At 38.3% G+C, this 12,038-nt stretch overlaps 1 pseudogene; it reads right to left on the bottom strand.

Annotated features, from left to right (window-relative positions):
- Nucleotides 1–644: 644 nt before the first annotated feature.
- Nucleotides 645–12,038, bottom strand: part of LOC107022175 — a 13,466-nt pseudogene continuing 2,072 nt past the window's right edge.

Genomic DNA, 12,038 nt, shown 5'->3' on the forward strand with positions numbered 1-12,038 from the left:
TGAAGTCTGAAAATCAAATTGGATTGGTCACAACTGAAATAAATATTGGCTAGAATTAAAATGAAAAGGTGTTTGAGATTGAAATAAAAATTGCAATTGAATAAGCTTGAAATTGAAAGAAAATAAAATAGGCTAAAATTTAAAAGATATAAACAAATACTATCAATTCAATTACTACAAAAATTATAATATATTTTATATCGCTCTAGTCACTTGAAATTTTAAATGTTAATTAAAATGATTATTTTAAAATTTATTCATGATTTAAAAATATTTTAATAATATTTACAATAATTTTATAAAGTAAACATACTAAAACATTAATATATTATGCAAAATTGACTAAAATTCTAAGCAAAAAATAAATTTTAAAATACATATTTAATCATATAGCATCGCTAAAAATAGTTAAAGGTCGGACAAAATTGGGTGTCAACAACTGCCCCTTAGTTGCTTTGGAATGAACAATAAATTGTCGACCAACCAACGTTGACTTAGTAGTCGATTTTGTCTGACCTACGAGATATGCCAGTGGGACCAATTGAAACGATGTATAGTTGAAAAATTGTAGGATTGAGGCTTTTGTATTAAGTCGCCTACATATCTCTGGTTATAGGAGAATCAGATCAGGTGTAGTTCTAGATTCAAGAGCAAATGAAACTCTTAACAGTTGAAAGAGTGGTAGGATATTCAAAATACACGATATCAGCTTGAATGGATAAGAATAGAGTAGCGAGAAGAGAGGAATTGAATAGTGACAAAAGCAATCGATCACGCCTACATATTCAAAAAACACAAAGATATCTTTTGTAAGGCGGACAAACCCAAATTCCGTTTTAAGGTGGACGAGCCTAAATGTCCTATAATGTTGACGAGCCTAAGAGTGGTTTTAAAGTGGACGAGCTTAAATGTCTTTTTAAGGTGGACGAGCCTAAATGTCCTATTGTAAGGTAGACGAGCCTAAATATCCTTCAATGTGGACGATCCTAAATGTCCTATAAGGAGAACGAGCTTTAATGTCATATAAGGTGAACGAGCCTAAATGTCCTATTATGTGGCGTACGAGCCTTAATGACGCATAGTAAGGCTGACGAGCCTAAATGTCCTAATATGCGGCGGACGAGCCTAACTATAGCATTGTAAGGTGGAAGATAAAAATGTCCTATTAGATGGACAAACCTAAATGTCCTATAACGTGGAAAGTCTAAATATCCTATAAGGAGGACGAGCCTAAATGAAGAAAGAGTAGGTCATAATAGCGGGTTAAATCCTATAATATCTTCATAGTAGCCGGACGATAATGCGAGTAGCCAAGAATTTGCCAAAGTATTTGTTTATATGTATTGAAATGGATGTTCAAAGGGTGATTTCTTTTCTGTAATTTACACATCTATACCTTGTAATATGACATAAACAGAGTGATTAAAACAAATATATCAAAATGACTTGTAAATGTAAACATGATGCAATTTCCCATATCGACCATGCATGTTTGCTTTAATACTAAGAAAAATGATGCCTTAGACTATGATGTCTAGGGCCATGATACGCAAAATGTTCCTCAGGTCATGAAAATTGTGTCTGTGGGCCATGAAAAACTTATTCCTTTAGAATATGACATCTTTGAATCATGATAGACGACAATTAAATTCTTAGGCTATTATATGATGTCTACAGTCCATGAGGATGATGTCTTTAGACAATGATGCCTTAGGAACATGATAAGCATAAAATAAGTCCTTAGTCCATTAAGTTGATGTCCGCAGGCTATGAAAGATGTGTCTTTAGGGGATGATGCCTTTGGAATGTAAGTAATGAGTAAAGAGAGAGTATATCTTTGATGTAATTGTGGCAACTTGCAACTTGAATAAGTAGTAACTCTGTAAATATGTATTCGGGCACATGAAATTTTAGGGCACAATCTAGTCTTCGGGCAGAGTGCAATCTCGGGCACGTGCAATCTTCAGGCACTATACAATGTTGGGCACAATGCAATTTTAGTGCATGATTAAATATCAGGCATGATGCAATGATCCAGTTCTCGGGCACATGCAATCTTCGGGCACTATGCAATCTTAGCGAACAATCCAATCATGAGGTCAAAGCAATTTCAGAGCACAATGCAGTCTCGGGCATGATGCAATTTTTGGGCACAATGTAGTCTTGGGCATGATTTAATTCGAGCACATGTAATCTTTGAGCGTAATAGTTGATTGATGCCAGATGCAATGTTTGGGCACAATGCAATATCGGGCACATGCAGTTCGGGCACAATATGATTCGGGCACATCCATCACAATTGCTTCAGAGCATGGAGTATCTTGGACATTCGCCTTTGTGTAAGGGTAGAGTATCATTTGTCTGGCTCAAAAGTGGTATTTCAAACATTCAAGGGTTTGTTGAAGTTGCCTTTGTATAATACCTTTATTTTCTACATTCAAAGAAAAATAATTAGTTTAAAGGGGAGCGTTATCTGTTTCAATGATCAGACACATTATGCTCCTTTGAAGTCTGCTAGGAGGTCCCTTGAAATGTTGTCAAAAATTTTGAGGTCCTCTCAAATTTTTCTGCCCCAGTGTAGAACTTCTGCTATTCAGATTTGTTGTATATTGTAGCTTGACTGTGAGTTGACTTCTCCAAAATTCTGCCCAGTCTTTATTTGCGAGATAATACGCTTTTGAAAGAATTTTTGAGCCCTTCTCAAAATTCTTCCCAGTAATTGATTGGTAAAAAGAAGTGATTTTGATAGAATTATTTAGTTCCTCTCAAAAGTTCTGCCCCAATATCGAGATTTTCAAGGGTAAAGCTCTCTGATGAAATTTCTGAGACCCTCTCAAAAAAATTTCCCAGTAACACAATATATGGGAAAATGAAAATTTTTATATGATTAGACCGAACACCAATAGGACCCCCTACATATCCCCTCGTAAATGGGAATTAGGTCTGACGTAGTTCTAAATTACAAAGAGCATAAGCGAGATATTAAGAGAACATTATTGAGCAACAATTGAATTGTAGATTTTGACCAAATTTATTTGCCCATGCGTAATCATGGCTATCTGAATGTGGAAAACATAAACTTAATTGGCGCAAGCCTTATTCGGAGAGTGGTTCAACTAAACTTTGGTGCGTTCACATTTGAGATTTCTTGGTACCCTCTGAGGTATAACTTTAGGAACAATCAGTTGTTGAAACCTGTCCTTCAGATTACTACATTCTTCTATGGTATGTCCTTCCATTCCTGAATGATGAGCACAAACCTTAGAGGGTTCAATCCACGATTGCATGCGTATTAATCCTTATTTCATTGATTGGCGCAATATGTCCAGCGATCCTCAACTTTTCATAATCTTGGCCTAATGGCTCAGTCACAGGAGTATAAGTTTTCTCAAGTATCTACTCAACCTTGAAGAGGTTTTTGCGAATATGCGTCGGAGTGTAGACTTTGGCATTGTGCCTAGAATATGTTCGTTGTTGATATGGCCGAGGTGGCCTTTGGTATGGATATATTACATATGGAAGGATTGAGAGTAGCATAAAAGTCACATGATGCCAAGACCCTTGGTGCAGAGGTGTTTAATATCTAGGAGCTTGCATAGTAGGATGATGCGTGTGTACAGTAAGATGTTGAGGTCTAGGAGCATGATGATGGAGAGGATATTGATAATTTGGAAAATTGATGTTCTTTGGTGGTATTTAAATGGAGCTTGGTTGATTTTGAGGAGTGGGTTAATTAGGAGGAGGATTATTTTTTAGCTAACGTGACTTGCGAAAGGTGACATATACATGTTTGTCTCCAAAGTAGGTTTGGCGGAGAGTAAAAACATGGCAAACTCGCGCATGTCCAACGCTGCTTCTTCTCATTTCTTTAGTTTCTGCTCAAGGCTTGATATAAACTCGTCTAACAGACACTTCTTTTTAGCAGTCTTGCATATGACCTTGTCATTAGTCAGTTTCCTCTTTCATTCGTGATTCTCATTTGGGATAGAAGAAAGAGAGACCTATCATCGCGTGTAGTAAACCATGGTCTATAGATCAACCATTGGGGCAGGGTAGAAAAATAAAAAAATAAAAGTAGAACAGAGCCCAAGTTAGAACATTGTATAAATTGGGATATTAAACACCTTATTTTAAGATAAATACCCTGAATATAAGGGGCCTCTTTGAGATAGAGGTCGACCTAACATGACCCATAAGTGATGCAAAGTAATTAATTCAAGCCTATTTCGCTTATTTGAAGTAGAGTTAGAGTACAATTCTAAACTCCATTTTTGGCATAGTTTGGCTTGATTTAACTATCATGACCACATTGACAGAAAAGTATACAATTTGTCTGAAGGTTGTTGGGGCCTTTTAGACGATATGGTGGCTACAAATTATGTGAATTGACACAAACGGTCAAACAACCTGGGGATTTTGCAACATATATGACCTAACTAGGACTTTTAAGAGTTGACTTGACATGGATTTGGAAGGGATTCTCTGCGAGATGATCGTGGTTTCATGGTACTAAAACTATTCGTTACGTCCAACCATATGTCTACTCCTTAAAATGTGTATTTCAATAGAATATGAATAGTTGTAAGAGGTGCAAAGGCAAAACATCACGAGAACCAAATAAAAAAAGAAAGAGGGTCTCAATTGGGGGATGTATGAACGATATGCAAGTTATCAAAGAAGTAACATTTTGCATTTAGGTTTAAAGCGGTAACACATAGGCAGTTTTATTATAACGATAAATAGATAAATAAAGGGATAATGCCCAAGTACCTCCTCAACCAATGCCCGAAATCTCAGAGACACACTTATACTATACTAAGGTCCTATTACCCCCCTGAACTTATTTTATTAATAGTTTTTTACCCCTTTTTAGCCTACGTGGCACTATCTTGTGGCCCAACAATGGTTGATTTTTTTTCAAACTAGTGCCACGTAAGCTAAAAAGGGGTAGAAAATTACTTTTAAAATAAGTTCAGGGGGGTTAATAGGACCTTAGTATAGGATAAGTGTGTCTCTGGGATTTCGGGCATAGGTTGAGGGGGTATTTGTGCATTTTCACATAGATAAATAATGAGTAAATGAGATTAAGCTATAAATATATTAAAAATCATGTAAATAAGTAAAACGGGTAAAATATGCGTAGAAACAAATAAGGAAGAGGGAAAGGGGTGAAACATGGAAAGAAGATGATAAATAAGAAAACATAATAATAACTAAACATGGTAACCACCAAAAAATATTGAAATAATCAAAATAAGGAAAACCCCACATAAGTAAGCACAAAACACGTAATGCTAATAACCTAATATCTCCAGTGGAGTCGTCATTCGATCACGCCCTTTATTGTGAAAACGGGTTTCATGCACAACCAAACAACACTTTTGGGATTTTTTTGTTTTGAAGAGTCGCCACCTAACAAATTAGAGTGCATTAGGGAACCTATCTAACCTACCAAAGTCTAGATAAGGTCAAGGAACAAGATAAACGGGTAAGGGTTCAAATTATCTCAAGGGAAAGGTGTTCGGCACCCATCCCTCGAGGTCGACAAACGTGTGTCCCGTCAGTGTCCCAAGCAATTTATGTGGGTTCAGAAGTAGCAATTAATGTCAGTTCATTATTAATTATATTTAAACATGCTATCTAGGTGATGACATAACATTAAGCAAAATATATTTTATTATTTTCATTAATTTAATCATGCAAGGCTAGATGAGAGCTATAAATAAATAATTAAACTCATTTTTTATTTTATTTAGATTACGAGACTATGTGATATAACAAGTTCAACAAAAAGATCATATTATTATTTTAATAATTATTTAAACATGCGAGTCTAAGTGAAAACAATATATAAAATATATATACTAAGCAATTAAATAAGATATAAGTAAGAAGATAGAAGAGGGACAAATAAATAAGCAAATAATTTTTTTAAACTACCCGAAATAAACATAATTTAAACAAATAAATGGATAAGGGAATGGAGACTCTAAGAGACTTTTTGGATAAGCACTCGACTATCTATTTTTTTTCCAATAGGCTGCCATATAGGGATAGACAAAACCAAAGTTTGTCTTTTCAAGCCTGAGTCGATGTAATCATATCCATAGGACCAACCACCGCATGCAATGCATTCTTAAAAGGTTCCTAATCGTCCCAACTTAATGTCCAAGAGGCATTGGACTCTCAACAAGGTGAGTTTAGACAAAATAAAATATAAGTCCCTCCTAGACATCAAGTCAAACAAACATGTTATGCGGAATTCGAGATAATACGAGAAAATATAAACGCGAAAAACAAAGACAACAGATTTACGTGGTTCACCAATAAATTGGCTACGTCCACGGGGAAGAAGGGGAGCAGTTTTATTATGGAGAGGCAAGAACAGAATTACAGAATAGGGTTTGCCGTAGCGTCTATATATAGTGCTAAGCTACGCCCTAACAGGGTTGGGCCCAACATAAAGAATTGACAGATAATTAAGGGCCCAATACAACAACATTGTATACCGTCGGGCCCAAGACCCCCGTCCTTTTTGTTTGTAACGGGTCCGATTCAAGGCATTCAACAAATCTCCACCTTGACTTGAATTCTCCGAACAGATTCATCAGACGCACTATGATAGTGCCAGGCCTCCCCCTCTTCCTCAGAGTTGCCCCACAGGGCAATTAACAGCTTCTGATGTTGAGCAAGTCCAAACAGTGTTGAAACTTGCTCTGTGGAACCGGCTTTGTGAACATATCAGCAGGATTATCAGCAGTTCCTACTTTCTTCACCTTGATTCTCTTCTCACTTCTCAGAAAATGATACCTTACGTCAATATGCTTGGTTCTCTCATGATGGACTTGATCCTTGGCTAGACAAATTGCGCTCAAACTGTCACAATACACCGTAGCTTGATCATGATGCAGACCAAGATCACTAACCAGCCCTTTCAGCCAAATCCCTTCTTTTGCAGCCTCTGTCAAGGCGATGTACTCCGCTTCCGTAGTAGACAAAGTCACTGTAGGTTGCAAAGTTGCCTTCCAACTGACGACAGATCCTCCAAGGGTAAACACATAGCCAGTCATCGATCTTCTTGTGTCAACATCTCCAGCATAGTCAGAATCAGAATAGCCAGTAACCAAGCACTGAGTATCACCTCCATAAATGAGACCAACGTCAGATGTACCTCTAAGGTACCGGAAAATTCTCTTCACAGCCTGCCAATGTTCTCTTCCTGGTTGTCCCATGAATCTGCTCACTACACTGACTGCACGTGCTAAATCTGGCCTTGTACAGAACATAGCATACATCAAACTTCCTACGGCACTGGCATAAGGGACTCGTGACATATACTCCTTCTCTTCTTCTGACTGTGGAGCGAACATGGCAGTGAGATGGATATTGGCAGCACTGGGGGTATCAATAGGCTTAGATGAAGACATTCCAAACCTCGCCAAGATCTTCTGAATGTAGCTTCTCTGTGACAAGAAAAGTTTCCTTCTCTCTCTGTCTCTAATGATCTCCATCCCTAGAATCTTCCGAGCGGCTCCCAGATCCTTCATCTCAAACTCAGCACTAAGTAAACCCTTCAGCTTCTGAATGTCATACTTCTTCTTTGCAGCTATCAGCATATCATCTACATAAAGCACCAGATAGATGAATGAATCATCCTTGAGCCTATTGTAGTAGACACAACAATCATATGAGCTCCGAGTATAGCCCAACTTCACCATATAGCTGTCAAACCTTTTGTACCACTGCCTTGGAGACTGCTTAAGTCCATATAAGGACTTCTTCAACTTGCAGACGTGATTTTGCTTACCTGGAACTTGGAAACCATCCGGCTGAGTCATGTATATCTCTTCCTCCAACTCTCCATGTAGAAACGCTGTCTTCACATCAAGTTGTTCAAGCTCCAGATTCTGATGCGTAACTATCGCTAGTAACACTCGGATGGAAGTATGTCTGACCACTGGTGAGAAGATCTCATTATAGTCCACTCCCTCTCTTTGGTTGAAACCTCTGGCAACAACCCTGGCTTTATACTTGACTCCTTCTGCTGGTGATATCCCTTCCTTCTTCTTGAAAACCCATTTGCAAGTAATAATCTTTCTCCCCGAAGGCTGTATGACCAGATCCCATGTCTGATTCTTGTGTAGGGACTCCATGTCATCTCCCATAGCAGCAAACCATTTTCAGAATCAGGACTTAAAATGGCTTCTTTGTAAGTAGACGGCTCAGATGTATCTACCTCTTCAGCAACCTGCAGTGCATAACCCACCATGTCCTCAAAACCATACCTCGTAGGTGGCCGAACTCCAACCCTCCTTGGCCGATCTTGAGCTATACTCCGATGGATATCTGATGGCATAGATTCTGGAGTATCAGTTTCTGNAATATCTGTTTCTGTCTGTGGCTCTTGATCCTCCTCTTCAGGTTCTTTCAAATCGCTTTCGTTCTGAATGACTTGAAACTCCTCCTGTTTATCAAGACTCCAAGTTTCTGACGTAGTTGTAGGCTTCACAATGGTTCTAAGCAGAGAACGTTCATCAAAGACAACGTTCCTGCTCATAATAACCCTCTTTTCTGCTGGAGACCAGATTCTGAAACCTTTCAATCCATCTCCGTAGCCCACAAATACTCCCTTTTTAGCTCTTGGTTCTAACTTACCTTCACTGACGTGATAGTAAGCCGTACAACCAAAAGCTTTCAGATTTGAATAATCAGGAACTTTTCCTGACCACATCTCCATAGGTGTTTTGCACTGTATGCCTGTATGTGGTCCGCGGTTAATCAAGTAGCAAGCTGTACTAACCGCTTCTGCCCAGAATCTTCTATCTAGCCCAGCATTAGAGAGCATGCACCTTGCTCTCTCCAGAAGTGTTTGATTCATCCGCTCAGCTACACCGTTCTGCTGTGGTGTATTTCTGACTGTACGATGTCGAGCAATCCCTTCATCCTTACAGAATTGATCAAATTCAGACCAGCAGAATTCCAGCCCATTATCAGTTCGCAACCTCTTGATCTTCTTCCCTGTTTGATTTTCCATCAAAATTTTCCACTCCTTGAACTTCTGGAAAGCTTCACTTTTATGCTTCATCATGTACACCCAAGTCATCCTTGAGTAGTCATCAATCATGGACACAAAAAATCTGCAGCCTCCCAAAGACTCAACACGGCATGGACCCCAGCAATCAGAATGGATATAATCAAGAGTGCCTTTTGTTCTGTGAATGGCTTTTGGAAACTTGTTGCGATGTAGTTTTCCAAAGACACAATGTTCACAAAACTCTAGGCTTTTAACCTTATGACCAGCAAGAAGATCCTCCTTTGACAGAATTTGCATCCCTCTTTCACCCATATGACCAAGTCTCATGTGCCATAACTTAGTCATATCCTCCTGGTGAACTTCTGACGATGCAACATGGGCTGAACCTGTAACCGTGGAACCTTGTAGAAAATACAAAGTACCACGCATGACACCTTTCAGAATCAGATTTGAACCCTTCCAGACCCGCAAGACTCCATCTTTTCCCGACCAGCTGAATCCCTTGCTGTCCAAAGAACTGAGAGATATCAGATTTTTCGTCATCAATGGAACGTGCCTGACCTCGTTCAATGTGCAGAAGCTACCGTCATGTGTCCTTATCTTGATCGAGCCTGTCCCAACCACCTTGCAGACAGAACTGTTGGCCATCGAGATGCTGCCTCCGTCTATCTGCTCATAAGTCGTGAACCACTCTCTCCTAGGACAGATGTGATAGGATGCCCCAGAATCGAGAACCCACACATCTGAATGATGAGTGTGCTCATCCGCAACTAGGGCAATGTCTTCTTCAGAATTGGTGTCTTCTTCAGCAACAGCAGCAGAAACTGATTGTTTTTCCGATTGCTTCTTCTTCTTCGGACAATCAAATTTCCAATGTCCCTTCTCCTTGCAGTAATTACAAACATCATCTGGCTTTGCACCCTTCGACATCGGCTTATTTTTCTTTCCGCCATTTTTCCTTCCCTTTCCGCTACAGGTGAACAGACTTGAAGGCTGTATGTCCGTACTTGTGCCGTTAGCCTTATGCCGTAATTCCCTGCTATGAAGGGCCGATCTGACTTCTTCCAGCGACAGAGTATCTTTCCCAACAATGAACGATTGAACAAAATTCTCAAACGACATTGGGAGAGATACAAACAGAATCAGGGCAGCATCTTCATCCTCGATCTTCACATCGATATTACGCAATTCTAATAACAAAGTATTCAATTGTTCTAAATGTTCCCTGTGTTGTGTACCTTCAGCCATTCGTAAACCGAATAGACGTTGTTTCAGAAGCAGCTTGTTGGTTAGAGATTTTGTCATGTACAAACTCTCCAGCTTCAACCACAGACCAGCAGCAGTCTCTTCATCCGAGACCTCAGTGATAACGTCATCCGCGAGACACAACATGATCGTCGAGTGCGTCTTTTCCTCCAGAATTGCCATCTCAGGAGTAACGACGGCGTTCTTGTCTTTCGACAACGGCGCCCAGAAGCCTTGCTGATTCAACAAAGCCCGCATCTTGATCTGCCATAAACTGAAACTGTTCCTCCCTGTGAATTTGTCGATTTTCACGTTCAAAGCAGACATCTCAAATTCTCCAAAAAAACACCGATTAACCGAGAGGCTCTGATACCAATTTGTTATGCGGAATTCGAGATAATACGAGAAAATATAAACGCGAAAAACAAAGACAACAGATTTACGTGGTTCACCAATAAATTGGCTACGTCCACGGGGAAGAAGGGGAGCAGTTTTATTATGGAGAGGCAAGAACAGAATTACAGAATAGGGTTTGCCGTAGCGTCTATATATAGCGAGACCCCCGTCCTTTCTGTTTGTAACGGGTCCGATTCAAGGCATTCAACAAAACAAGACTCTCATTTTAGGACGATAAGTTTCATTTTGTCCTCTAAATTTTAATTAGACATGTTTGCAAACGACGCATAATTGTGAAAGGTTGTCATGCTAAGTGTGTGATCATACAAAGGAGCAAACAGAAAAACTTATTTACTGATTTTAGAGATGCAAGCTTATTACAATGACGGAAAAAGGAAGTCATGAATTGGTTTTAAACATAAGGAAAAAATTGATTACAAAATGCAAAAAATTTATTTCAAAAGCAATTGAAGAATATTGTAAATACAACAAATTATATATAAGAAAGTGTTTAACATGCAGAAAAAAAATTTGAGAATGATTTAAAGCAGCAAATTTTATTTATTTATGCAAAAATTATACTTTAGGACATAATTTTTTTATTTAAGGTAGAAAAATAGTTTTAAGAACAATGGTAGATTTAATTATTGAATCAGAAACTTGTTCTAATTAAGTGACAAAATTATTATTAATGCACAAAATTATATTTTTTTAATAGAGACAGATTTATATATAGATAATTAATGATGAAAATATATTTTTTAAGTAGAAAATTACAGTGCAACAATTACAAATAAGCTTGCGATTAATGCAAAACTATTTCTTAGGCTGTCATTTTATTAGATGCAGAAAATATTTTTGATCAATCGCAAATTTTATTATTAATGCAGAAATTATTTCTTAGAACATTATATTTTATTATCTTCTGAAAATTATAAGTATCAACTTTAGAAAACACAGGGGTCAATTATTGTCACGACCCAAAACGGGCCGCGACTGGCACCCACACTTATCCTACTATGTGAGCGAACCAACCAATCCAATTCTCAACGTTTCGACCATAAATAACCAAAATATAATGCGGAAGACTTAAAACTCATTAATGAAAATCGATTAAATAACTTATAAAAACTCAATACTTATTATTCCCAAAACCTGGAAGTCATCACCACGAGAACATCTATGATCAAATTACTAAACTAAGAGTATTCTAAGAAGCTAAAATAAACAAAAGTTAGTCCATGCCGGAACTTCAAGGCATCAAGACATGAAGAAGAGGATCCAGGTCAAGCTAGAAGCATTAGCTCTCCCTGAGATCTTACGTGATGAAGACTGGCTAGAGTTGCGGTTGAGTTGAAGACGA

Source organism: Solanum pennellii, chromosome 6 (genome assembly GCF_001406875.1).
Source record: "Solanum pennellii chromosome 6, SPENNV200".
NCBI classification, from domain to species: domain Eukaryota; kingdom Viridiplantae; phylum Streptophyta; class Magnoliopsida; order Solanales; family Solanaceae; genus Solanum; species Solanum pennellii.